Raw genomic sequence first — 25,137 nt, forward strand, 5'->3', positions numbered from 1 at the left:
AAAGAATATTTGGACAAAGGCTAAGGACAAAATGTTAAGAGAGCTGAAGAGGTAGAACATCAAAATCATAAGATTGCATACAAGAGGAAAAAATAAGTGAGCAGATGAAAAACAGTAAATGGCAAACACAGAAAAGAAAATGAGAACCGCATGTGGGACCGAATATGGAAATAATAAGGCACAATTCCTTTAAATAGGAAAAAAACCAAAGATTAAAAAGGTGTTGAATATACCCTCTACACCACCTATTATTGCATTTAGGACAGTCACCTCTTCACCCAGAAAAAGAGTCTCTGATCATCACAATTGCTTGAAGTTTTACACCCCCGAGCTGTCAGATGGCATTTGATAATTAGGATCTGGTAAAGATGTTTCTCATAATTGTCTCTGATTTCTGTTTTGTCTTTCTCAACAAATTGCTTGACCTACTTTGTAAAGAGGAATTTTGCATGACTGTCAGAGCTTCTTGTTCTCTTTCTTCAGTCAGATCTGCTCTTTCTCTCCAATACTGCTAATTGTCCAACCCTTTTTCTGAGCATAAACACAATACTTTCTTCTTAGTTGTTTTTTCTCTCATTCTCTTAGCCCTGGATTACTTCCTTCTTCACAGAAGATACCATTATCATTGCTAGTCATTTTGGAACTTATTATATGACAAAGATTTCTGTATACACAGTATCTTACTTATAGAGCCATAGAATCATAGAATAGTTAGGGTTGGAAAAGACCATCAAGTTCCAACCCCCTTGCCATGGGCAGGGGCATCTCACACTAAACCCTGCCACCCAAGGCTCTGTCCAGCCTGGCCTTGATAACTGCCAGGGATGGAGCATTCACAGCTTCCCTGGGCAACCCATTCCAGTGCCTCACTACCCTCACAGTAAGGAACTTCCTAATTATAGCCAATCTAACCTTCCCCTGTTTAAGTTTGAACCCATTACCCCTTGTCTTATCACTACAGTCCATAATGAAGAGTCCCTCCCCAGCAGCCCTATAGCTCCCCTTCAGATACTGGAAGGCTGCTATGAGGTCTCCACACAGCCTTCTCTTCTCCAGGCTGAACAGCCACAACTTTCTCAGCCCAGCTTCATACAGAAGGTGCTCAAGTCCCCTGATCATCCTTGTGGCCCTCCTCTGGACTTGTTCCAACAGTTCCATGTCCTTTCTATGTTGATGACAGCAGAACTGTACACAATACTCCCAAGTGAGGTCTCACAAGAGCAGAATAGAGGGGCAGGATCACCTCCTCTGACCAGCATAAGACTCTTCTGTTCCATCTTTCCCTTATGTTTTAGAAAACTTTGTAATAAATAGACTAGTTAGAGCAAACCTAAAGAACAAACTCAGCTTTTAAACACTAGGCCATTCACCACTGATGATGGAAATTTCTTAAAACTTTTTTTAAGACCCCACCAAGGAAAACTCCACAACTTCCACGGGTACATTCAGACTAAATTTAGCATCTAAAAAATGAAAGTAAATCAGCTGAAAACTGGTATTTTTGTATTGTCTGCACCCAGCAGTTTTAAAGAACTCTGCCACTTGTTGCAATAGTGATTTTGGTACGTAAACTTTTAGATGCCAAATTTGGAATCTTTAATGGTTTGAAAGTTTTAGGAAATACGCAACACAATGAAAAAACTAAGATTTCCTTAAATCATCTGAATTTTGTCTTACAAAATTGAAACATTCAAAATCACCAAAATTGGCAAAAGCTTTGGCCACTAAAATAATTCATCCACTCAGTAAAAATTCTAATTATTAATGATAACGCCCATGGACATCAGAGAACCACGCAATTAATCAAACCTGTTTCCATAACCTCAAGCTGTTGAAGCTGTATGTGAAGGAGTATCACTATTTTTAACATTACAAAGTTTGTGTAATCAAACTCTTTCTTGCAGCAGTTTCAGTCTTCTTTTCTTAAATACTACACTTTAAAAATAGATTATTCCCTTCTTCTCCATGTCAGGTTTCTATGAATGTGAATAGTTTATCATGTCCTTCCTTAGTTTTCTAAGAAGAATTATGCCAGTTCTTTCTGTATGTTTTGAACATCATATTTACTACATTGTTCCTGCACTTTTTCTTGGGATTGTCCTCTCTTCATATCTTATTTAAAATGTAATACTCAAAATGTTGACAGTTTAACTACATATATTTTGCATGATAAAACACTGTTTATACATCCTAACAGATACTTTAGAATATTTGCTTCTGTCTGCTAACTGCCTACTGAATAGAATTTTAATTGATATTTATCCTATCTAAGCTTACAAAAAAAGTAAGTATCCCTACATAACCCTATTTTTAAGTCCATTTCTCAAATTAGTGGAAATAATTTGAAATTATAATTCTGTCTCCTGTGTTCATCAAACAGGTCATTACTGAAACTTTGGATGCCCAAGTCTGATGTTTGATAGGGTGTCGTGGTTTAAACTCAGCCAGGCAGTCTCTCTCTCACTCCCCCCTTCCCACCCCACCCACACCCCAAGCCCCCCCCCCACTCCAAGAGGAATGGGGAGGAGAATCAGAAGACTGTAGCTCCCACAGGTTGAGATAAGAACAGCCCAGTAACAAAGGTATAACACAAACCACTGCTGCTACCACCAATAATAATAATGATAAGGGAAATAAAAAGGGAAGAGAATACAACCGCTCACCACCTGCCGACCGATACCCAGCCCAACCAACCAGTGATCTAGCCCTTCTGGTTAACTGCCCACAGTTTATATAGTGGGCATGACGTGCTGTGGTATGGAATACCTCTTTGGCCAGTTTGGGTCAGGTGTCCTGTCTCTGCTTCCTCTCGGCTTCCCCTCCTCCCTGGCAGAGCGTGACACTCAGAAAGTCCTTGGTCAGACTAAACATGACTTGGTAACACCTAAAACCAGCAGTGTTATCAGCACTGTTCCCAGGCTGAAAGTCAAAACCACAGCACTGCACCAGCTGCTAAGAAGGAGAAAAAAATGACTGCTATTGGTGAACCCAGGAAATAGGGTATCATTATTTTGAAACTAGAGAAGGAATCCAGTATTATGAATGGTCTACAGACTTTAATGCCAAACAGTTTCAGACAAATTACACAGAAAAATCACATGCCTGATGTGAATTTACAAATTGGAAAAGTCTGAATGCATAGCTGAAATCTACCAAGTTTCCTCCTGTCACCTGAAGCAGCTTGGCTTCTTTAAAGACCACAACTATGTAGTAACTTAACAAGTTTTCAGTATTCTCAGTGAAAAAAAAGAATAAAATTAAGGGAATATCTAATTCTGATACTATAACACCTATGCCACATAGTAGCTAGCTAAAAAAGAGATTATTACAAGTCTATTACACTGAAAAGTTTGAAAATGTGCCTGGAAATTTCCTACACCATTTTCTATACTTAATGCTTCATTTTACTAGAACATTAAAAAAAATCATTTAAGATTTAAATAATTAAGCAAATCCTTTGCATGAGACAGATTAAGAAAAGAAGGGGGCTAATAATCAGTTTTCTTTACACACATTGAATCTTTACATGTGGAATCTTTACCTTCACTCTTTCTGTAATAGAAATATATGGGTTCTTTAAGCAATCAATTCTTCACTATATCCTCTTGGTCTCTGAGAAAATAATTTTGTCAGTGTATATGCTTTCTTCTGTTCTTAGGCATCTTTTGGACTGGTAGTCATACTACTTGATAAGATGTATCTCAGTTAGTCACCCATATTCACGCAGTGGAAAGAAGCAGATGTTTATACAGTGAATCATAAAACTATTTTGATGTCTACCTTAGTACATTCTGATTAATTTATTTCCTTTGACTGTTTTACAGTCTTCATGATTAGTTCTATATCACAGATGTCTGCACTTCTTCAGATTAAACCCTTTCTTCTATTTTTGCATCAAGTTTCCTGTTTGCAACTCTTCTCACCCTATTACTCTCTTTCTCTCCACCCTCAGACCTATCTTGCCCTCAAATTCAGAACCACCTCATGGCTCAGCACACGCAGATGCTTCTGGGGGAGGAAATACTTCTGCTCTCTTCTGGCATTCCACATGATCCAGAATGAATCTGAAAAAAAAACAGACGCCTCATTTCTTGTCAACTTTCTACTAACATTTACAGAAACCACACAGCAAACTTACAGCATATAAATAAAACAGCCCACAGAACCATAGAATAGTTAGGGTTGGAAAGGACCTTAAGATCATCGAGTTCCAACCCCCCTGCCATGGGCAGGGGCACCTCACACTAAACCATCTCACCCAAGGTTCTGTCCAATCTGGCCTTGAACACTGCCAGGGGTGCAGCATTCACAATTTCCCTGGGCAACCCATTCCAGTGCCTCACCACCCTAACAGGAAAAAACTTCCTAATTTTATGCAATCTAAAGTTCCCCTGTTTAAGTTTTAACCCGTTACCCCTTGTCCCGTCACTACAGTACCTGACGAAGAGTCCCTCCCCAGCAGCCCTATAGGACCCCTTAAGATACTGGAAGGCTGCTATGAGGTCTCCACGCAGCCTTCTCTTCTCCAGGTTGAACAGCCACAACTTTCTCAGCCTATCTTCATACGGGAGGTGCTCCAGTCCCCTGATCATCCTCGTGGACTTGTTCCAATAGTTCCATGTCCTTTTTATGTTGAGGACAGCAGAACTGCACACAATACTCCAAGTGAGGTCTCACAAGAGCAGAATAGAGGGGCAGGATCACGTCCTTCGACCTGCTGGTAATGCTCCTTTTGATGCAGCCTAGGACACAGTTGGCTTTCTGGGCTGCAAGCGCATGCTGAAGCCAGTTCATGTTCACTTTCTCATCGACCAGCACCCCCAAGTCCTTCTCTGCAGGGCTGTTCTGAATCTCTTCTCTGTCCAACCTGTACCTGTGCCTGGGATTAGTTTGACCCAGGTGTAGGACCTTGCACTTGGCATGGTTAAACTTCATGAGGTTGGCATCTGCCCACCTCACAAGCATGTCAAGGTCCCTCTGGATGGGTTTCCTTCCCTCCAGCTTATCAACCGAACCACACAGCTTGGTGTCACCAGCAAACTTGCTGAGGGCGCACTCAATCCCACTGTCCGTGTCACAGACAAAGATGTTGAACAGGTCCCAACACCGATCCCTGAGGGACGCCATTCGTTACAGGTCTCCAGCTGGGCATTGAGCCATTGACCACAACTCTTTGCATGCGGCCATCCAGCCAGTTCTTTATCCACTGAGTGGTCCACCTATCAAATCGATGTCTCTCCAATTTAGAGAGAAGGATGTTGTGTGGGACAGTGTCAAACGCTTTGCACAAGTCCAGGTAGATGACATCAACTGCTCTACCCCTGTCCATCAGTTCTGTAGCCTATCATAGAGGGCCACCAAATTGGTCAGGCAGGATTTCCCCTTAGTGAAGCCATGCCGGCTGTCACCAAGCACCTTGTTGTTTTTCATGTGCCTTAGCATGCCTTCCAGGAGAATGTGTTCCAAGATTTTGCCAGGCACAGATGTGAGACTGACTGGTCTGTAATTCCCTGGTTCACCCATTTTCCTGTTCTTGAAAATGGGAGTTATATTACCCTTTTTTCCATTCGTGCTCTTAAGTGCTCTTAAGCAGAAATGACTACTACAGACTACAGCATTTTAACATTTTTTATTCCCAATTGAAATATGTGAACTAGTGGGAGCAGAACAAGTCACATTCATAAATTTATTTTAACTAAAATAATGAAATTGGATGAGGGTATCTAATAAAAAGTCATGATAATGACTTCATAGGTGTAAGAAGCAACTCTTGCAACACAGTGATTTTGCACCTTTGAGTTTGGATGCTGACAAGAGCATTAATGAAGATTTCACTGTTTTCCATAGTGTATCACCTACAATGGATACATCCTTTTTGTTGTCAATTACAGAATTTAAACAACTGTCACTAATTTTATGATGATCTCTTACATGTCACTGGCTTGCGTCAGATATGGCAGCTAGATTGTAATAATATGAATAAAAAGTGTCCTTTTTTTTTTTTTTTTTTTGTCTGGGTTTGCTTTTTAAAGTGTTTTAAAAATAGTCTCAGGCATCTTTCAATTATTATCTAAAAACTTCAAAATCATACAGAAAGCCCAGCCTTACCCAGACTGTGTCAGCAGTAAGGTGTAGTCCTGGGAACAGAAAGTTTAATTTCTCCTTTGCTGCTAAATCGCATGAACAGATTCACACAGGAAGGGCAGGTAGTTTTCAAACCTTTTCAGGCTACAGGCCAAGCATATTTTGCACTGCAGACATAGTTCACACTAAGCTCATAAAAGTCTACTGGAAATGGCTTGTTTTAAAAACATGATAATTATATTTTGTGGCCCCTTGGAATCACTCCGCAGCCCAAGCTCTGCAGGAATGACTAGAATAATTGGTAACACAGTAGTTGGGTGTTTCAGCATATAAACAATATCAAGGAAATTCTATTCACTCAGTCCCCCAAAATTTTAAAACCTGAACTCCTGAGGTGAACTCATCACAATGAGGGTAATGTTGAGATGCGAATAGTTCAGAGGAAGAGATGTTCTTGAGAAAATGCAAATGAAAATAGTTGAACAGCTTCCAATATCAGAAGAAAAAAAAGCTATAAATTTATCTCCTTCAATGTAATTGATCGTAGAAAGCTCAGTATTCAATCAAGATTTGAAAAGTATCTCTAAAATTATGCTAAATCTTGACATACTTACAGCTCCAAACATATCTGAAATACAAATTCAAGACGTGTTTCAGGTGCACAGTTCCTATTTCAAACATAAGTGGCTGATTACTCAGCTTCATTCATTGCAGGCCAGCTGTCAAAAAGAAAGATTGTTGAAGTCAGTTCAGAAATATCTTAGTTCTCTCAGCTAGATTGAATGTCAGCTCTTTTCAAAAGCAATTAAATTAATAAAAATGATTTTGTGGTAGAGGCAAGCAATGCAGTAAGCTTGGACATCCTCTTGTTCACTAATCACTCAGTGTCAAAGACACAAATAAAGGTCTGCTTCACTGGGTGCCTGCTTTCCAGCTGATCACCCTTACGTAACCTGTACTTACCTAACTTGGTTGTTTGGTTCCCAAAAACTCATTAAAAAACTTTGTGAAGGATATTCACAGCACGTTAGGTCTCAGTAAAGCTATCGATAATAAATTAACAATAAACACTGTTTTGTATTGAACTTAATTACATTCAATTATTAAATTAAATTATATTATTAAATTTCACATCAGTCTAGCATCTGAAGTAAATGGCAGTGTTCAGTTTATTCTGGAATTTGCTTGTGCTGCTAGATGTGTTGTGGGAAAGATTAATGTAATTTTCAGCCTTTGACAGAAACAGCACTAGTTCTGACTGTACTATTTCTTTTCATGATATATCAGTGGAAAAAAATAAGTTTGGAAGTACTTTCTTAGCACTTCACTGTTAGAGTGCTTTAAATTTATTTTTGTTGTGGTTTAAACCCAGCCAGCAACTAAGTAAGTACCACGCAGTCGCTCTCTCACCTACCCCATTCCCCACTCCTTGTGCCAGATAGGGAGGAGAATCGAAAGAATGTAAAACCCGTGGGTTGAGATAAGAACCGTTTAATAAACAGAGTACAGTACAATGCTAGTAGTACTACTACTAATAATAATGACAAGGGACATAACATTAAACTAAAATGGGAAAGGAAAAAAAGACCTAAGAAACAAGAGTGGTGCACAATACAATTGCTCACCACTTGCTGACCGATACCCAGCCCAACCCAAGCAGTGATCAGTTCCTTCTGGATAACTTCTCCCTCTTTATATAATGGGAATGACGTGCTGTGGCATGGAATACCCTTTTGGCTAGTTCAGGTCAGGTGTCCTGTCTTCTCCCTCCTCACTTCATGTGCCCTTCTTCACTGGCAGAGGATGAGAGACTAAAAAGTCCTTGATCTGTGTAAGTGCAACATCTAAAATATTGGTGTGTTACCAGAATTGTTCTCAGACTAAAGCCAAAACACAGCACTGCACCAGCTACTAGGAAGAAAATTAACCCTATCGTAGACGAAGTCAGGACACTTGTTTCTAGACTTCATGTAAACACTATGGATGCCTCTGATCCCATAATACTCTTGATATTTCTTTCTGGTTCAGCCGGATTGAACACAGATTTCATTCCATAGTTCACAACCCAAAGCATCCTTACATTTCTTCCTTGCTTTTTGACTCACACTTTTTGGCAGCTGAAGTTTACTGTTTCATATCTGTAGATTTGGTCTGTTAATTTCTCTTTCTTTTACATTATTTCAGTTTCCTGCAATTTACATTTTGTTTATTCCCCTCCCCCCCCCCTTTTTTTTTGTTTTTTTTTTTGTTTCATGGAATTGCTGTTTAAAGTCTCTGGTAATGCTCTTCTTCTGTCTTTTCCGCAGATCAAAATGTCATCTGTGTAGACCTCAGTAACCTACACAACATCAAAAATGCATTGCATTTTTTTTCCAGTAAAACACATTGTGTACTGAACATGGCCCAGATGACAGTTTGAGAAACAGTGTTTCCCAAAGGGACTGTGGAATGTGCACAAGTACATTCTCTGTTTTTCTAAGGACAGGTAGCATAACCCTGGCGATGTAGGAAGCATAAAAATATATATCTGTTTGTCATCAGTCATAACTTCCTGAACATCTGTTCTTCAAAAGCAGAAGAAAATCTTAACAAACATACTTAATTCTTATGAGTTTTGTTTGCAAGCTGACAATACAGCAAAAAAATTTTCAGTTCTGGAAACTTTTCCTACAATGGCCAACAACTATATGCATTCTAGTAGTTCTGTGAAAACAAAGCAAAACCCATCCATTTAACTACTCTCGTTTCCAAACAATATTCTATTCCAGGTTCCAAGCTTTTTTTATTTACGAAAGAGCACCTTGAATTTGAGGTAAAGATCCAAAGTCCTCTCAGGCTTCCAGATGTTGAAGATCAAAAGGCCAGACTGGGGGGAAAGTAAAGAGACTCTCAAATGATGTGAAAGAGACATAACTTAAAGGACAGAGAATGCAAAACATTGATATATCCAGTAAATTATATTTTCTTTATTTTTGCTCTTCTGTTACTTATTTTTTCATTACAGGTATGCTGTGGTGTCTGCTAGAAGCTGAACTGGCTAATTCTAGAAGGGGAATGTATTAATGAATTCATTAAAATATGAAAATTCAGGTGCTCTGTACCACAAAGGGTTCCTCTCACTTTCACTGGTCTGTTTTGAATCTCTCTGCCCTAAATAGTCCTGAAAGTTTGATCACTCCACTGTATTATTGCCAAATAGAAAGGAATTTATATTGCTGTTGCTTATTTAAAAAAAATGTATCAAAATAAAACTTACAATTTTATCAAAAGAGTATTGTAGGGATTTTTTGTTTTATCAAAAAAAGAAAAAAAAAAAAAAACAACACCAAAGCCCAGACAAATTTGTTTGGGCCAAACTGAAAGAAATCTATTTGGCTTAGTTTTTCAAACTGGACTGCTGTGCCTGTCCCTCCATCTCTCAACTATTTATACAGCTTTAGCAGTAATCTGCAAATGATCTTTAGCAGTGACCAGATAAGTAGGGGAAAATCTGTCTTCTGCAGAAGATTATTCTTATCTTCAGATACTACTAAAATCTCCTCACAAAGATATTTGTTATCTCTGACTTATACATGCAAAGAACAACTACTTGACATGGAAAAAACTCCACATTATACCAGAAAGAAATTAGCTGACTTTTTCAGGGGCGGGGGCAAGATGAACCCAAAGGTTGGGTCTGGTAGTGTGGGGTTGTCTTGGTTTGTGTTTTTCTTTCCAGAGAGAATATATGAACCCATCAATTACAGTCAAAGAAGATATTTTAAGAATGTAAAATATATTCCTTTGCAAATGGTTTATCCTTCACCTCTCCCCCAATAGTCATATATTGTTCAATCAAGAAAAAAAATTAGTGCATCCAAAAATTAGTTTAAGTGTTTTTGGCCTTCTAAAAAATGCAGGCATACTGCTTCTCTTTATTCTAGTTTCATAAACCACTGGTCTACTGCCTCAAGGTTTGGTATTTCATCAGAGAGTAGCTGTCTTTATTGTGATTTGAGGATCCTTATGGCTTAAGGATGTAAGAAGCACCATACTGCATGCCCTACATGCCAGTGGTCTTTCCCCTCCACTGTCTTATCTTGCACTGGCATAAGGAGAGATGATTTAGGGCGACCTCACAAACTTGATGACTGTCTCCACTGCACTCACTGTATAGTACCACAGGTTCTTGAATTGTTCTATGAGGAATAGTAGAGCATTCTTCCTTCCTTAGTTCATTCAGTATCAATGTAAAAACTCAATTCAGTTTGTTTTTCCATCTTTTTGGCAGCTTCCCAAATGTTTTCTGAAGTTGAAATAAAAAAGCTATTCAAACGCTAACGATATCTTCATGATAAAACTGTTGCTGCAGCTAAATGACAGAAAATATTGCCTGCTAGATATGTAACATGGAGCTAGGATTTTTTTGATGTCTTCCAGCTAGACGAAGAGCAGTACAGCATGCAACTTACCCACAAATGAAAGTACGTCTAAAATAATGAAATCAACATCAATCTATGGTTTAGGATTGGTCCCTCTATTTGTGAGAGAGATAGTATTTTACTAAGAGCCAATGTATCAACTTAATATTAATATGACAACATTTTTGGCTATCAGGTAAGATTTCCTAGAAATTCAAGTAAATCAAATATAACAAAAAAATTTAGTCTCTAGATTAAGTGCAAAAAGTGAAGATTTCAAATACCTATTTTTGGTTTATTTTCTCTGCTTTTTTAAAAATACTTGTTTTCTTTTTTTTCCATTCTATTCATCGTTGTCCTTGCTTGCTTTCTTACTGTTGGTTTGGTTTTGTTGTTTTTTTTCTTTCATTACAAAGTTCAAGGATAGCGTGTAATAAGGACATTAGTCTCTTGTAAGCAGTCACTGGGCCAAATTGCTCAGTTCAGTTTACACTGACGTAAACTCAGCAGTTAACTGTTGATCTAAGCATGTGAGATTTCCTCATCCTTATATCACAGGTAAGAGAAAAATTCAGTCTAATGTATTAATTGTTTTTATTTTACCACAATTCATTTACTCAGTATTCTATCTATAATCCCAAATAAAAAAGGATACTGAAAGAAAAAAAGAATATTGTGAAAAAAGTGCAAATACTGTATTTGAAATGGTAATCCCTTTCTGAAACACTAGGGAGTGAGGCAATGAATGAGTACCCCCGTTGAGTAATAAATCAGTGATGGAGCTAAAAAGAAGTAATCTTTATCATATGAAAGTAAACAATACCTTAAAATCTTCTATTCATCAATTTACAGTTCATGCTAATTGTTTCTGTCATTGCAGCTGTAATTAAAAGGCTTTTTAATTTAGTTATTTATCTGTAAGTTTTCATCAAATTATATTTTGAACTGTGCTCTCTTTAGAGAAAACCCCAAAACATTGATTAGTTATGTGCAATTTTCCTCCTTACACTACAATTAATTTGTTTTTCATATTTTATGCCATTACTTCATTGGAAAAGGTGTGGGTTTTTATGAAATGTGCTTTGGAATATTCCCAGTAAAAAGGTAATAATTTTGAGACATTTCTGTAAAATGTTAATAGGTATTCTGCTGGTCAGCTGCTGACGGTGCTTAAGTGATGTGTTTATTTACTTTGGATTGTGTATGGCTCATGCAATTGTCTATGTACTGCAGAGAAATTATGAGGATTTTTAGCACTCTGGGTAGTAATCGGCCTGTGAAATCTACCAAGGATCCCTGGTGGAACAGGGCATCCTGAACCCTAGGTGCCTGGGTGTTTTAAACAAAGAACAGGAACATGACAATACGGCAGGCATTTTCTCTGACCAACAGATTTATCAACCTTTTTCGTTCTTCTGTCACACAGTGGAAACATATTTGAAGTTTTACACAGTTGTTTGAAGTTATCCTTACTTCCTGATGAGACCTATTTTTTCTGTGTGTCATGAAAAATAGGTTAACTGTCTTTTTAAATCTTCTCTAAGTGCTTTCTGAAGGTTTTAAGGCCGTAAATTGTAAGAGTGCTGAGTGCATTAGATCATGAATAAGATCACAGCACTTGGTGTATCAGCCATGGACACTTCAACAGATTTAGACTGGACAGCAACAGTTTACTGAGCAGAGCTTGAAAACAGTGAAAGTAAGCTCACCTGAACAACAAAACTTGATTATTTCAAGATACAGATGTAAAAAATTTCTTCAGGTTGAGTGGCCCATTAAAAATCACACTAGCCACTTAAGAAATATTAAATATTAACTCTCATGATCTTTATGCGTACCTTGTACATAGTATGTAAGGGCACAATTAGGACTCAAGTAATTGAACTGAATTGGCAATAGTGCTAAATTTCTTATGTGAACTTGGCAATAGCCATTTGAATTCAAACCCAGGTTGTGCAGTTCACTGCACCTTGTGGGTTTTTGGTGCACAAAATATCACTGCACTTGAATAACTAATACACCTTTAAAAGAAAAGAATGATCTTTACGGAAAATGCAATAAAAATATTCATTTGTTTGGGTTGTTATTGGCTTTTTTAATATAATAACTTTTACAGATAATTTTCAGGATGTTTAGACTGCCTTATTTATTTATTTATTTATTTTTATTTCTGTGTAAGTGCATTAGATAGTGAGCTTTCTAAGAGAACAACTTTATGCAATTAAGTTGCAGCACATGATAAAAAAAATCTCATTAGCTATTATTATCCATAGTAAGACATTGAAGAATGTTTATTCTACAGTTAAGCTAAACAATAAGTTAGCATTTATAATAATTTCCCTGTGTTTTACACTATTTAGAATACTCAGGAAGAAGTAATATTGTGATGTAAGTGGTTCCAGAAAATGCAGTAATTTACACTGAAAATCAGAAGCACAGAAGAAAAAATGAATTAGTATGGTGTTTAAGATAATTACGTAGTCAGCTATTAATTTTGGCTTCCTAATTCTAGGTTTAATTGTATTTATTATTTTATTAGATGCATTTAGTGATTCATTAATGTATAATATATATGAAAAAGAAAAGTCTGTGTTCAACTGAAATGTTAGTAGCCTTGAAAATATAATCAATGTGTTGACAATTTGCTGAAATAACATTTAAATTTTCATCTCAAACAAATTTAAATGTTTGATTTTTGGCTCCGGAATATATGCAATTTGCATAAAACATTTCAGTGACACAAAATGCAGATTTAAGAGCTGAGTTATCTGAGAACATTTACAAGTTTTTTATTTCTTGGGTTTATTTCTCAGTTGACCAAGCAGAAAATCCTGAGCAACTGACCACTCTTTAGTAAATACTTCTGTAATCAGTTGCTTGGTTGACATACATGAAAATAAAGTCTGATCTTGATATCCCTGTCTGCAATGACAAGTTCTGAACTTGCATTTCACTGGAGAGTAGTTCCTGATAGGAGTGATTAAATAGTCTATGGCAATATCACAGTTCAAGATTAAGACTTAAATATTTAGATGTCTCTGCATAAATGTCTACTCATAAGCCAGATATTTAAACCTCGCTATAAAGCACAGGTCTGCTATAAACATCTGTAATCCTGCAATTTATCTGCCAGCCTATTCCTAAGGATACCCAAGAAATTCTCTATGGCATCTGAAATAACAGTAAAAGCTTAAGTTCAAGCAACTGAATTAGGGCTGTAGTCAGTCCAGGCAATGCAAGTTGGGAAGAACTCAGCTCATCCTAAACTAGACAGCTAGAGCCTTAATGTAGGGGTCTAGTGTAATTTTAGACTCTTCTATGTGTTTGGCACATCCATAGACTTTGGAAATATGACAGGGAATATCCTGAGAACTCAAGCCTTTTTAGAGCAGCAGATGGAAGCCAAGTGGGAAACCCCAAGGCACCTCAATGCCTGTGTATGTTCAGTTATATTGACCCACACATAGATTTCCACTTCATTTAGACATTTAGTTAGTAGTAATTCATATATGTAAGAGTATTCATGTCCACTGTAGCTGTTTGCTCCTAAATGTAGACACTTCCATTTATGTGTCCTGATCCTGAACTAAATATTTCCCTAAGTTTCTTCACATCATGAAATAAACGGTGGAGTGTAAATGATGTTATTAAGTGAATAAAGAATGTTGCCTTTTTTTTCTCAAAACATAGGCAATAGAATGTATCAAATAAAAGTTTTAAGAAGGTAAATCCTAAACGAGGAATCAGTGTGATTTTTAACACATTGATTAATAAAACCTGAAGTTCATTCTAAGAGTATCAAAAACTGATCAAAGGAATGCAAAGAAAAAAGGCTCATAACAGGCTATTAAACATATTAATACTGGTATACCTTCCAACTCTAATCCACAGATTATCTACAAGATTGTGGATGGTGAAGAAGTATGCATGGAAGGAATGCACCACAGCGGCCTTTATCTTCTACTTCAATATCTTATGCTTGTCAACAACCTGGGCCTTTTCTACAATTCGGTGTGACTGTTGTTAAATTCCTATCTCCCGTATCATGTACCAACGCCTAAGCCAGGAGGCTTCCCATTGGATTATTTGTATAAAAAAAAAAATACAACAAAACAACAAACTAGATGTGGTGGGGGAGGGGGGCATCATTCCATCCCAACACACCCAATCAGTTGCCAACATCTATAATAAATGCTCGGAACAATGTAGATGCATTCCAGCTGCTCCAGCCAACGAGCCGGCTTCATTTGGAACTCAGCTCAGATGCCTCTATACAAACGCCCGTAACGTGGGGAACAAACAAGAGGAAGTGCATGTCTATGGGGGTATGATATAATAGGCATCACAGAAACATGGTGGGATGGCTCCTGTGACTGGAGTGTTGGAATGGAAGGTTACAGGCTCTTTAGAAAAGACAGGCCCAGCAGGCAGGGAGGGGGAGTTGCCCTTTATGTTAGGGATAGGCTGGAGAGTATGGAGCTCTGTCTGGGGACAGGTGAGCAGTTAACAGAGAGTTTGTGGGTCAGGGTTAAATGGAGAACAGAGATGGGAGACATTACTGTGGGGATCTGTTACAGACTGCCTGATCAAGAGGACTTTGTGTATGAAGCACGCTACAGATAAGAAAAGCCTCACGCTCACAGGCCCTTGTTCCCATGGGTGACTTCAACCACCCTGACATCTGTTGGAACGACGGTACTGCACAGCACAAGCAATCCAGGAGGTTCCTCGATTGTGTGGAAGACAACTTCCTTCTGCAAGTAATAGAGGAGCTGACAAGGAGAGGTGCCATGCTTGACCTTGTGCTCACCAACAGGGAAGGGCTGGTTGAGAATGTGATGCTCCAGGGCAGCCTTGGGTGCAGAAATCATGAGATGGTCGAATTTGGGATCCCCAGGAGAGTGAGAAGAGCGTGTAGCAAGCTCACTGCCCTGGACTTCAAAAGAGCAGACTTTGGCCTCTTCAGGAGCCTGCTTAGTAAGGTTCCATGGGATATAGCTCTGGAGGGCAGGGGGACCCAAGACTCTTGGTTGATATTCAAGGATCACCTGTTACAAGCTCAGGAGAGTTGCATCCCAACTAGAAGGAAGTGCAGCAGGAGGGCCAGGAGACCTCCTTGGATGGATAAGGAGCTGCTGAGGAAAATTCAAATGAAATAAGAGGCTTATGAAAGGTGGAAGCAAGGACAGGCGGCCTGGGTAGAGTACAGGTATGCTGTCCGGGAAGCTAGGGACCAGGTTAGGAAGGATAAGGCCCAGTTAGAATTAAACTTGGCTAGGGATGTTAAGGATAACAGGAAGGGATTCTACAGGTACGTAGGAAATAAAAAAACAGACTAAGGACAACATAGGCCCCATGAGGAAGTTCTCAGGAGAACTGGCTACACAGGATTTGGAGAGGGCTGAGGTTCTGAATGACTTCTTTGCCTCGGTCTTCACTGGCAAAGGCTCTGACTGCACCACCCAGGTCTTAGAAGGTAGACGCAGGGACTGTGAGAAAGAAGACCTTGGGCCCACTGTAGGAGAGGATCTGGTTCAAGACCATATTAAAAATCTGAATGTGCACAAGTCCATGGGACCTGATGAAATCCATTGGTGGGTCCTGAAGGAGCTGGCAAATGAAGTTGCTAAGCCACTGGCCATCATATTTGAAAAATCATGGCAGTCAGGTGAAGTTCCCAACGACTGTTTTCCAGGAAATATAACCCCCATTTTCAAGAAGGGGAAAATGGAAGACCCGGGGAATTACAGACCAGTCAGTCTCACCTCTGTGCCCAGCAAAATCTTGGAGCAGATTCTCCCGGAAGGCATGCTAAGGCACATGAAAAACATCAAGGTGCTTGGTGACAGCCAGCATGGCTTCACTAAGGGGAAATCCTGCCTGACCAATTTGGTGGCCTTCTATGATGAGGTTACAGAACTGATGGACAAGGGTAAAGCAGTTGATGTCATCCACCTGGACTTGTGCAAAGCATTTGACGCTGTCCCACACCACATCCTTGTCTCTAAATTGGAGAGACATCAATTTGATGGATGGACCACTCAGTGGATAAAGAACTGGCTGGATGGCGGCACACAAAGAGTTGTGATCAATGGCTCAGTGTCTGGCTAAAGACCAGTAACGAGAGCAGGTTGAAGGAGGTGATCCTGTCCCTCTACTCTGCTCTTGTGAGACCTCACTTGCAGCATTGTGTACAGTTCTGCTGTCCTCAACATAAAAAGTACATGGAACTGTTGGAACAAGTCCAGAGGAGTGCCATGAGGATGATCAGGGGACTGGAGCACCTCCTGTATGAAGACAGGCTGAGGAAGTTGGTGTTGTTGAGCCTGGAGAAGAGAAGGCTGCGTGGAGACCTCATAGCAGCCTTCCAGTTTCTGAAGGGGTCCTATAGGGATGCTGGGGAGGGACTCTTCGTCAGGTACTGTAATGATGGGACAAGGGGTAACAGGTTCAAACTTAAACAGGGAACTTTAGATTGGGTATAAGGAGGAAATTCCTTCCTGTTAGGGTTGTGAGGCACTGGAATGGGTTGCCCAGGGAAGTTGTGAGTGCTCCATCCCTGGCAGTGTTCAAGGCCAGGTTGGATGAAGCCTTGTGTGGGATGGTTTAGTGTGAGGTGTTCCTGCCCATGGCAGGGGGGTTGTAACTCGATGATCTTGAGGTCCTTTCCAACCCTAACTATTCTATGATTCTATGATTCTAACATTATGCTAATGGGTATGATTCGCTAATTTTGTATGTCAGTAGTTAGGACTTGGACATTTTGGTAAGACTGCCACCATTTAATTGTTTCTCAGTGTGTTTATGCATTTGTACAGAGTACAGCTATTCAAACAGACACACTAGATACCAGATGCTGCTTGATCAACTTTTTTCAAAGTAGGACACTGAAATTTGACCCCTTTTGTGAACTGATAGGGTTAAGCTGTTGAGTCTAACAGCCATTCACAACCTTTTGACAACCCTAGTCTGCTTTTCATAATTTTCTGGGGTTTTATTGGAATCTGTACCATGATTTTGTAAAACACTTTGATAGAATGCTTTCCTATCAGAACAAAATATTTCTGCAGTGAAGAGAAAGTGCAAATTGAAATAATCCTGAAATATTTAATTCTATCCTAAATAATCCAAAATAATCTGTTTTCAGAAGACAACCTTCTTCACAGAACATTCTTTAGTAACTTTTACACAAGAATCTAATTTGCCACGAAACTTCAGATATTCATGTGAAGTGTCATAATTGTGCCATATATTTGCCTCATCCAGGAAACTATACTTTCTTGCTTGTTGGTACAAAAAAAGGTGAGTCCAAGAAAAGAACCAGGTATGATTCAGTTACTTAGGCATAGGCATATGCATGTACACATCTAGTACCATTTCAAACACCCTTGATGCCATTTATTTATATGGGCCTGTCAAACCTTAGAGAAACTGTACATCTGGAACAGATTTTGGAGGCCAGACCTCAGGGCAAATCAAATGACATCGATGTCTGTGTGTGTGTTCCAGATTCAAGGCATGACTGGAGGGGATATCAGAATTAATGCATGTCCTTTATATAGGATTACTCTCAGCACCACTAACAGTGTTCTCGACATGCAGGAACAGATGTCTTCAAAGAAGCAACAGAGAGACTGTGTTTTTTTTTTCTGTAGAGTGGAGCACAGACTATTAATTTAAACAAGCGGCAATATTCTTACTTCTTTCCACTGTCAGCTACTGTGTGCTGTTTCAATTCTTAGCATGCATGCCTTTTACTTTTTCTAGCAGTGTGTGAGGACAGAACTTTAAATTTTCACTAGAGCAAGAATGATTTTGGTCACTATAGTATTTTTCTACACCCTGCATCTTCCTCCCTGTAGTTACTGGAAAGTGTGTAGTCTTTATTTTCTTTCTGCTATACAAGACCGTGCAAGGCTAGAGCCCCAGTGAATAAAATTTTACAAAACCTTAAATGTCGGCATGTGTAATCTACAAGCACTTCATTGTTTCTTTTCATCTTTTTTTGCAGTCATGGTGCTTTATGCAGGGGAGAAAGCTTATTAATAAGGATATACAAGAAAATAAATGAGACAAGAAAATAAATGAGTATTTACCAGTGGGGGCAGGGTACAGTACAATCATTACTAATTGGTTATGATTGAAGTTTAATAAGCCATTCGGATGACTAAATGCTTTGGATTTGCCTTGTCAGCTGAGCTGTAGAAGTTGAGTGGCTGTTCAATTCCCAGGATGGACTAATGCTTTAAATGAAGTAGAAATGCTTTGAAATTTATAAACGTCATTATTGAAATATAAGTGCAACATGGCAGATGAGCTATTATAAAGAACACTGAATGCATGTATTGATTATAGTTATTTTAGCATTTAGAGAACATCATGCAAATGCTCAGCCAGCCCTTTAAACAGCTGAAGTGAAATAAGTATGTCTGTGCACTAAAGCTTCTTAACACTCTAGAATAATACTCTTACTCCTCTATTTAGAATCATAGAATCGTATCATATCATTTAGCCTGAGACTTAGTAAGTCAGAACATGAATGATAGCACCGGGAAATGGGAGAAGATATATTTCATTTTCTCTGGCTTCATAAGCTAGAAAGTCTTTCTGAGTCAGCATGCGTCTTGTACACAGCTTTACTTTTCAATATGCACAAAACACATTGTCTCACTGACTACTATGAGTTTATGGAATTTCAAATTAGGCACACTTACTGGAAGAAAGGGTTTCTAGCTTAGTGAAATGTAACAACATTTTTCATAAGTACCTCAGTATCCTAGACAAGATTTTTTAAAATAGCATGTTAGAACTGATGCTCCCAAATCCATTTATCGAGTCATGGCCATCACACAAAGCTGTGTGGTCCGGTTGATACGCTGGAGGGAAGGGATGCCATCCAGAGGGACCTTGACACACTTGTGAGGTGGGCTGATGCCAACCTTATGAAGTTCAACCACGACAAGTGCAGGGTCCTACACCTGGGTCGGAGCAATCCCAGGCACAGCTACAGGTTGGGCAAAGAAGAGATTCAGAGCGGCCCTGCAGAGAAGGACTTGGGGGTGCTGGTCGATGAGAAAATGAACATGAGCCGGCAGTGTGCGCTCGCAGCCCAGAAAGCCAACCACATCCTGGCTGCATCAAAAGGAGCGTGACCAAGCAGGTCGAAGGAGGTGATCCTGCCTCTCTACTCTGCTCTTGTGAGACCTCACTTGGAGTATTGTGTACAGTTCTGGTGTCCTCAACATAAAAAGGACATGGAACTGCTGGAACAAGTCCAGAGGAGGGCCACGAGGATGATCAGGGGACTGGAGCACCTCCCGTATGAAGACAGGCTGAGGAAGTTGGGGCTGTTGAGCCTGGAGAAGAGAAGGATGCATGGAGACCTCATAGCAGCCTTCCAGTACCTGAAGGGGGCCTATGGGGATGCTGGGGAGGGACTCTTTGTCAGGGACTGTAGTGACAGGACAAGGGGTAATGGGTTAAAACCTAAACAGGGGAAGTTTAGATTGGATATAAGGAGGAAATTCTTTCCTATTAGGGTGGTGAGACAGTGGAATGGGTTGCGCAGGGAGGTTGTGAGTGCTCCATCCCTGGCAGTGTTCAAGGCCAGGTTGGATGAAGCCTTGTGTGGGATGGTTTAGTGAGAGGTGTCCCTGTCCATGGCAGGGGGGTTGGAACTAGATGATCTTGAGGTCCTTTCCAACCCTAACTATTCTATGATTCTATTCTATAAAGGTGGCATTTTTTATTACTACTGTGAAAAAAAACCAACCAAGTAACAGGAGATCAAAGATCTGTCTGAATGCAGTTATTAAGATTTGTTTTTGTAGATTGTGGATGACTATCTGTGGGGGTTAAATGCAGAAGGATTCCAGCCAGAGCTGTGCTGCAGAGAAAATTGTTAGCACTGTAATGTCTTACACATGAAATACTGCCTTGATATATTCCAGAATTAGTGCTCTTTTTGTTTTACATTGCTGACTCATAGTTGGTTTCAAATCCATTATAACGCCAATACCCATGTTTTTTTGTTTGTTTGTTTGTTTTGCTTTGGTTTGGTTTGGTTTGGGTTTTTGTTTTGTTGGTTTTTTTTTTTTTTTGTTTGTTTGGTTTTAGTAGTTCTGTTTGGTTGGTTTGGTTTGTTTTTTGTTTGGTTTGGTTGTTTTTTTTTAATAATATTGCCTAGTCAGTTAGCCCTCATTTTTAACTTGCACTTTAGGTTTTAGTATAACCACTGAATTTCTCTGTATTCTCTGACCGGAGTTCTCTTAATTTCAATTCACTCATAGTATGCAGTGAGACAATGTGTTTTGCGCATATTGAAAAGTAAGCTGAGATTTTGAATTCTCTGAATTTCAATATGTTGGATGCTGTAGGGATTTTTTCATACCCACCTTATAGACTTAACCTGTCATTAAAAACAACTGCCAACTCGTCTACTGAACAAGTCCAGAGAAGGGCCAAGGGGATGATCAGGGGCTGGAGCACCTCCCGTATGAATACAGGCTGAGAAAGTTGGGGCTGTTGAGCCTGGAGAAGAGAAGGCTGCGTGGAGACCTAATAGCAGCCTTCCAGTATCTGAAGGTGGGCTATAGGGATGCTGGGGAGGGACTCTTCATCAGGGACTGTAGTGACAGGACAAGGGGTAACGGGTTAAAACTTAAACAGGGGAAGTTTAGATTGGATATAAGGAAGAAATTCTTTCCTGTTAGAGTGGTGAGGCACTGGAATGGGTTGCCCAGGGAGGCTGCGAGTGCTCCATCCCTGGCAGTGTTCAAGGCCAGGTTGGAGGAAGCCTTGGGTGAGATGGTTTAGCATGATATGTCCCTGCCCCTGGCAGGGGGGTTGGAACTCAGTGATCTTAAGGTCCTTTCCAACCCTAACTACTCTATGATTCTACTGTAATGTCATCTTTTACATATTTCATCCATTCCAAATATTAATGAAAATATCAAAGACAACTAGGTCCAAGGTAGCTCCATGAAGAATGACACTTGAAGGACCCTCCTAGGATATAGGTAAACCATTAATAGCTATGTCCCTAGAGTAAGTTTTAACTGAATTATTATACCTTAACTGCATTTTCTTAGCTTGCTTATAAGATGTTATGCATGGCATGAATTTAAGTGTCAAAAAACTTAATAAAGTTTAGCTGTACCAAACTGCTTCTTTATTCACTTTGCCTGTTAGCCTGTCAGAGAAATAAATTAGATTAGTTTGACATGATCAGCTCTTCACAAACTCATGATGTCCATTTTTATCACCTTATTATCTTTGACGTACTTAAAAATTGATTTCTTAATAATTTTTACAGAATTTTGTCAGAAAGGTAAGTTAGGCTAACACAGCTATAATGATCTGGGTTCCTTTTTTTTTTCACCCCTTCTTTTTTAAGCTTATGTATTAGGCTTATTTCTGTTAGAATTACGGATTCCATAACTTCCTAAAAATAATTTTCCGGGGGTCTAGACATTTTGCAAAATTAATTCCTTATGTAAAAAGATTAATTTAGCCAAGCTGCAAAACTTGAATTTGCCCACCCTACCTTATAAAGAAGAGAGACTGTACTGTGTTCTTTCTATAATCTGCTCTGTGCTTCGTAAGTCTTCATAAAGTGTATTTCTTTATATATGCAGTCAAAACAAGGGGTTTGGATCTTGTTTGTTTTTTGCATATCCTTGCTTTTTTGGGGTCGTGTTTCTAATTTCCTTCTCCTAAGGCTTTTCTGTTCCTTGCTAATGGAAACTAATTTTGCACCTTAGTCTCTATGATTTTAACTCAACTTATTTGTCTCTCGTTTAGGTAAATTCTTAGATATCTATCCTTGTTTCTGTGCCTCATTTATTTAATTAATATTTATTTTCACATCCTTATGGAGTTTCTGATCCTGTATTGCTCTCTTAATATGCTTCTTATCTTTTCTGTGCAATGGGATAGTGTGTCATTATCAATATAATCCTAACTTTTCTGTTTTTGCTAGTTCACTTATGTTCCTTCATACCTTAAACTCTCTCTCTGAAGCACCTTGTCTCTTATTTCCCTGAGTTGCCCATGTTAGCTCTTCCCAATTGAATTGTCTTTTCTTGTACTATCAGTTCCTTAGAAAAGTCATCATTATTTTCTTTTAAGTAATGTTTATTCAATTCACCTTATACCTGTTATACTCAGTATTTCTATATAGGCTAGAAGAAATACAAAAACCCCAGTATTTTCCCAACCAGCCCCTTTGCTTTATAAAGTAAGAAATATTTTTAGTAGAATACTGTTGTGACCAAGAAATGCAAAACCATTACTACTGTCTTTTGCATCAGTACTTTTTTTCTTATTCATTAGTATTTGCTGAGCCTAAACTTTCAGCTGAGAGATGCGAGAGCATTCAGACACTGATATTCCTTTTCCTATTACCTGAGATGTTACAATGTCTTCTGATCTAACCATGCAGATCAGACTGGTGAATTGCCAGTATCCAGGTGGGAAAACAGCAGGAAAACTGTCAGGCATTTGGATAAGACTCTTAACACCTTATGTACACCTTTACGTAAGACCAGATTTTGTCCATGGAAAGGGATCGGTGCAGATTAGTACTTTTCCCTCAGAAGAAATCTTGCAACAGCCAAGACATTTTGTGTTCTGTCCTGGGGAATACGAGCTGTTAGTTTTCCTAGACTGGGATTCAAGTAACCTATTTTCCCATCAATTTTATTGTAACAATTGCCATGCAGTACATATTAACAAAATGGTAAAATTTCAGCATTAGCCTGGTTCTGTTCTTTTTTGGATCCAAAAGCAGCTGATACTTTTTCAGTTTCTATTTGTATTCACTGTAGATTCAGAGCAAGGTCAGATTGCCACCAGATAAAACTGATGCTTGCCATATGGTGGCAAAATCTGATTAGAGAAGCTCAAAAGATTTGGCATCAGTGAACCCCAAATGGTAATATAAACCCTGTTTGGATCTAAGCATTGCTTCCTCACTCATCTTTAATATGTAAGCATAGTTAACATGTGAGCGAGCTCGTTTGCTGTGACATTTCCTAATGTTATGTTCCAAGAGAATAATTTCATAGGTTCATATGGTGACTTCAGTGAGTCAGCTTGGATTTGTACTTTAGGACAGACTGCCTTAGAATGAACACACAGCTATTACCTCGCAGATGTCTGTGGTAAAATTTTTAAAAATTACAGATGTAGCTGGAATGAGCAGGGAATCAATTATGAGCCATAGAAGTTCTTTCAGTGTCTGACTCTAATTATATTAATTATGAACAAATGCAAGTTGTAAAAAATGCCATTTCCAATAATCAAATAAGACCATCTTTTCTTTTTGAAAGAGAAAGTTAAGCATGTATCCTTTTAAAGCAGTTAATTATAAAGTCAGAGCTCAAACACACACTTCACTTGGTGATTACTGCAAAATTTTACTTCTTTCTTCATTATTTATAGTTATTTGATTTTATTTAGTGCAACCAAATTCAAGAAGCTATTTCAACTTACTAGAAACACAACCATGTGACTGCTTGTGTCCCAGGCCTTGTTATGGTTTCCATTTAGGCCCGTCAGTTTATAGATTTTAGTGAACTTAATAGTATGGACTTTGCTTTAAAACTATAAATAAGAGATTAATGACCCCAAAGCATTACTTACTATAAGACACGTTCACAAAGACAAGCCTTTGAGAAAGACAACCCTTACAAGAGAACACAGAAAGACTAGACTTTCAGCAAAAGCATAACATGAAAAAAGCCCTTATCTGAGACGTGAAAATGATCCTATGAAATACTTGCCTATAGTATCTAGGCCTGGATTTCATGCCCATATTCTTACAAATCTATGTTCTTGTACTGTTAATTTTAACTGATGTGACAGAAGCTCTATTGTAAAAAGCAGATGATCCACAGAAGGCTTTTAGTCTTCCCGGTAATGTAAGTCTATAAGTGTGTAAATGTGCATATAATATTAATGTAAAATGGTTTAGTGAATCTTGCTCATTCATTTGAAATATCTGACTAAACAAATAATTTTGTAGTTTTTGCTTTCAATGTGCAAATGGCTTGTGATATGGTGAGTTTTATATATATAAATTATATGTATATATATGGTGAATTGCTTTCATCAAGTCAACAATCTCTTAAAAAAAGTACAAGGAATAAAAAACAAGACAGAAAGGAAGGAAAAAAATACAGAAAATTAGAAGTGTCTAAGAACTGTGATGATTAAGGGAGTGGAACATCTCCCTTATGAGGAGAGGCTGAGGGAGCTGGGTCTCTTTAGCTTGGAGAAGAGGAGACTGAGGGGTGACCTCATCAATGTTTACAAATATGTAAAGGGTAGGTGTCAGGATGATGGAGCTAGGCTTTTTTCAGTGATATCCAGTGATAGGACAAGGGGCAATGGGTGTAAACTGGAGCATAGGAAGTTCCATGTTAACATCAGGAAGAACTTCTTTACTGTGAGAGTGACAGAGCACTGGAACAGGTTGCCCAGGGGGGTTGTGGAGTCTCCTACACTGGAGATATTCAAGGCCTGCCTGGACAAGTTCCTGTGTGATGTACTGTAGGTTACCCTGCTCTTGCGGGGGGGTTGGACTAGATGATCTTTTGAGGTCCCTTCCAACCCTTGGGATTCTGTGATTCTGTGATCAAGCACAGCCAGT

Source organism: Lathamus discolor, chromosome 4 (genome assembly GCF_037157495.1).
Source record: "Lathamus discolor isolate bLatDis1 chromosome 4, bLatDis1.hap1, whole genome shotgun sequence".
Classification (NCBI taxonomy): Eukaryota; Metazoa; Chordata; class Aves; order Psittaciformes; family Psittacidae; genus Lathamus; species Lathamus discolor.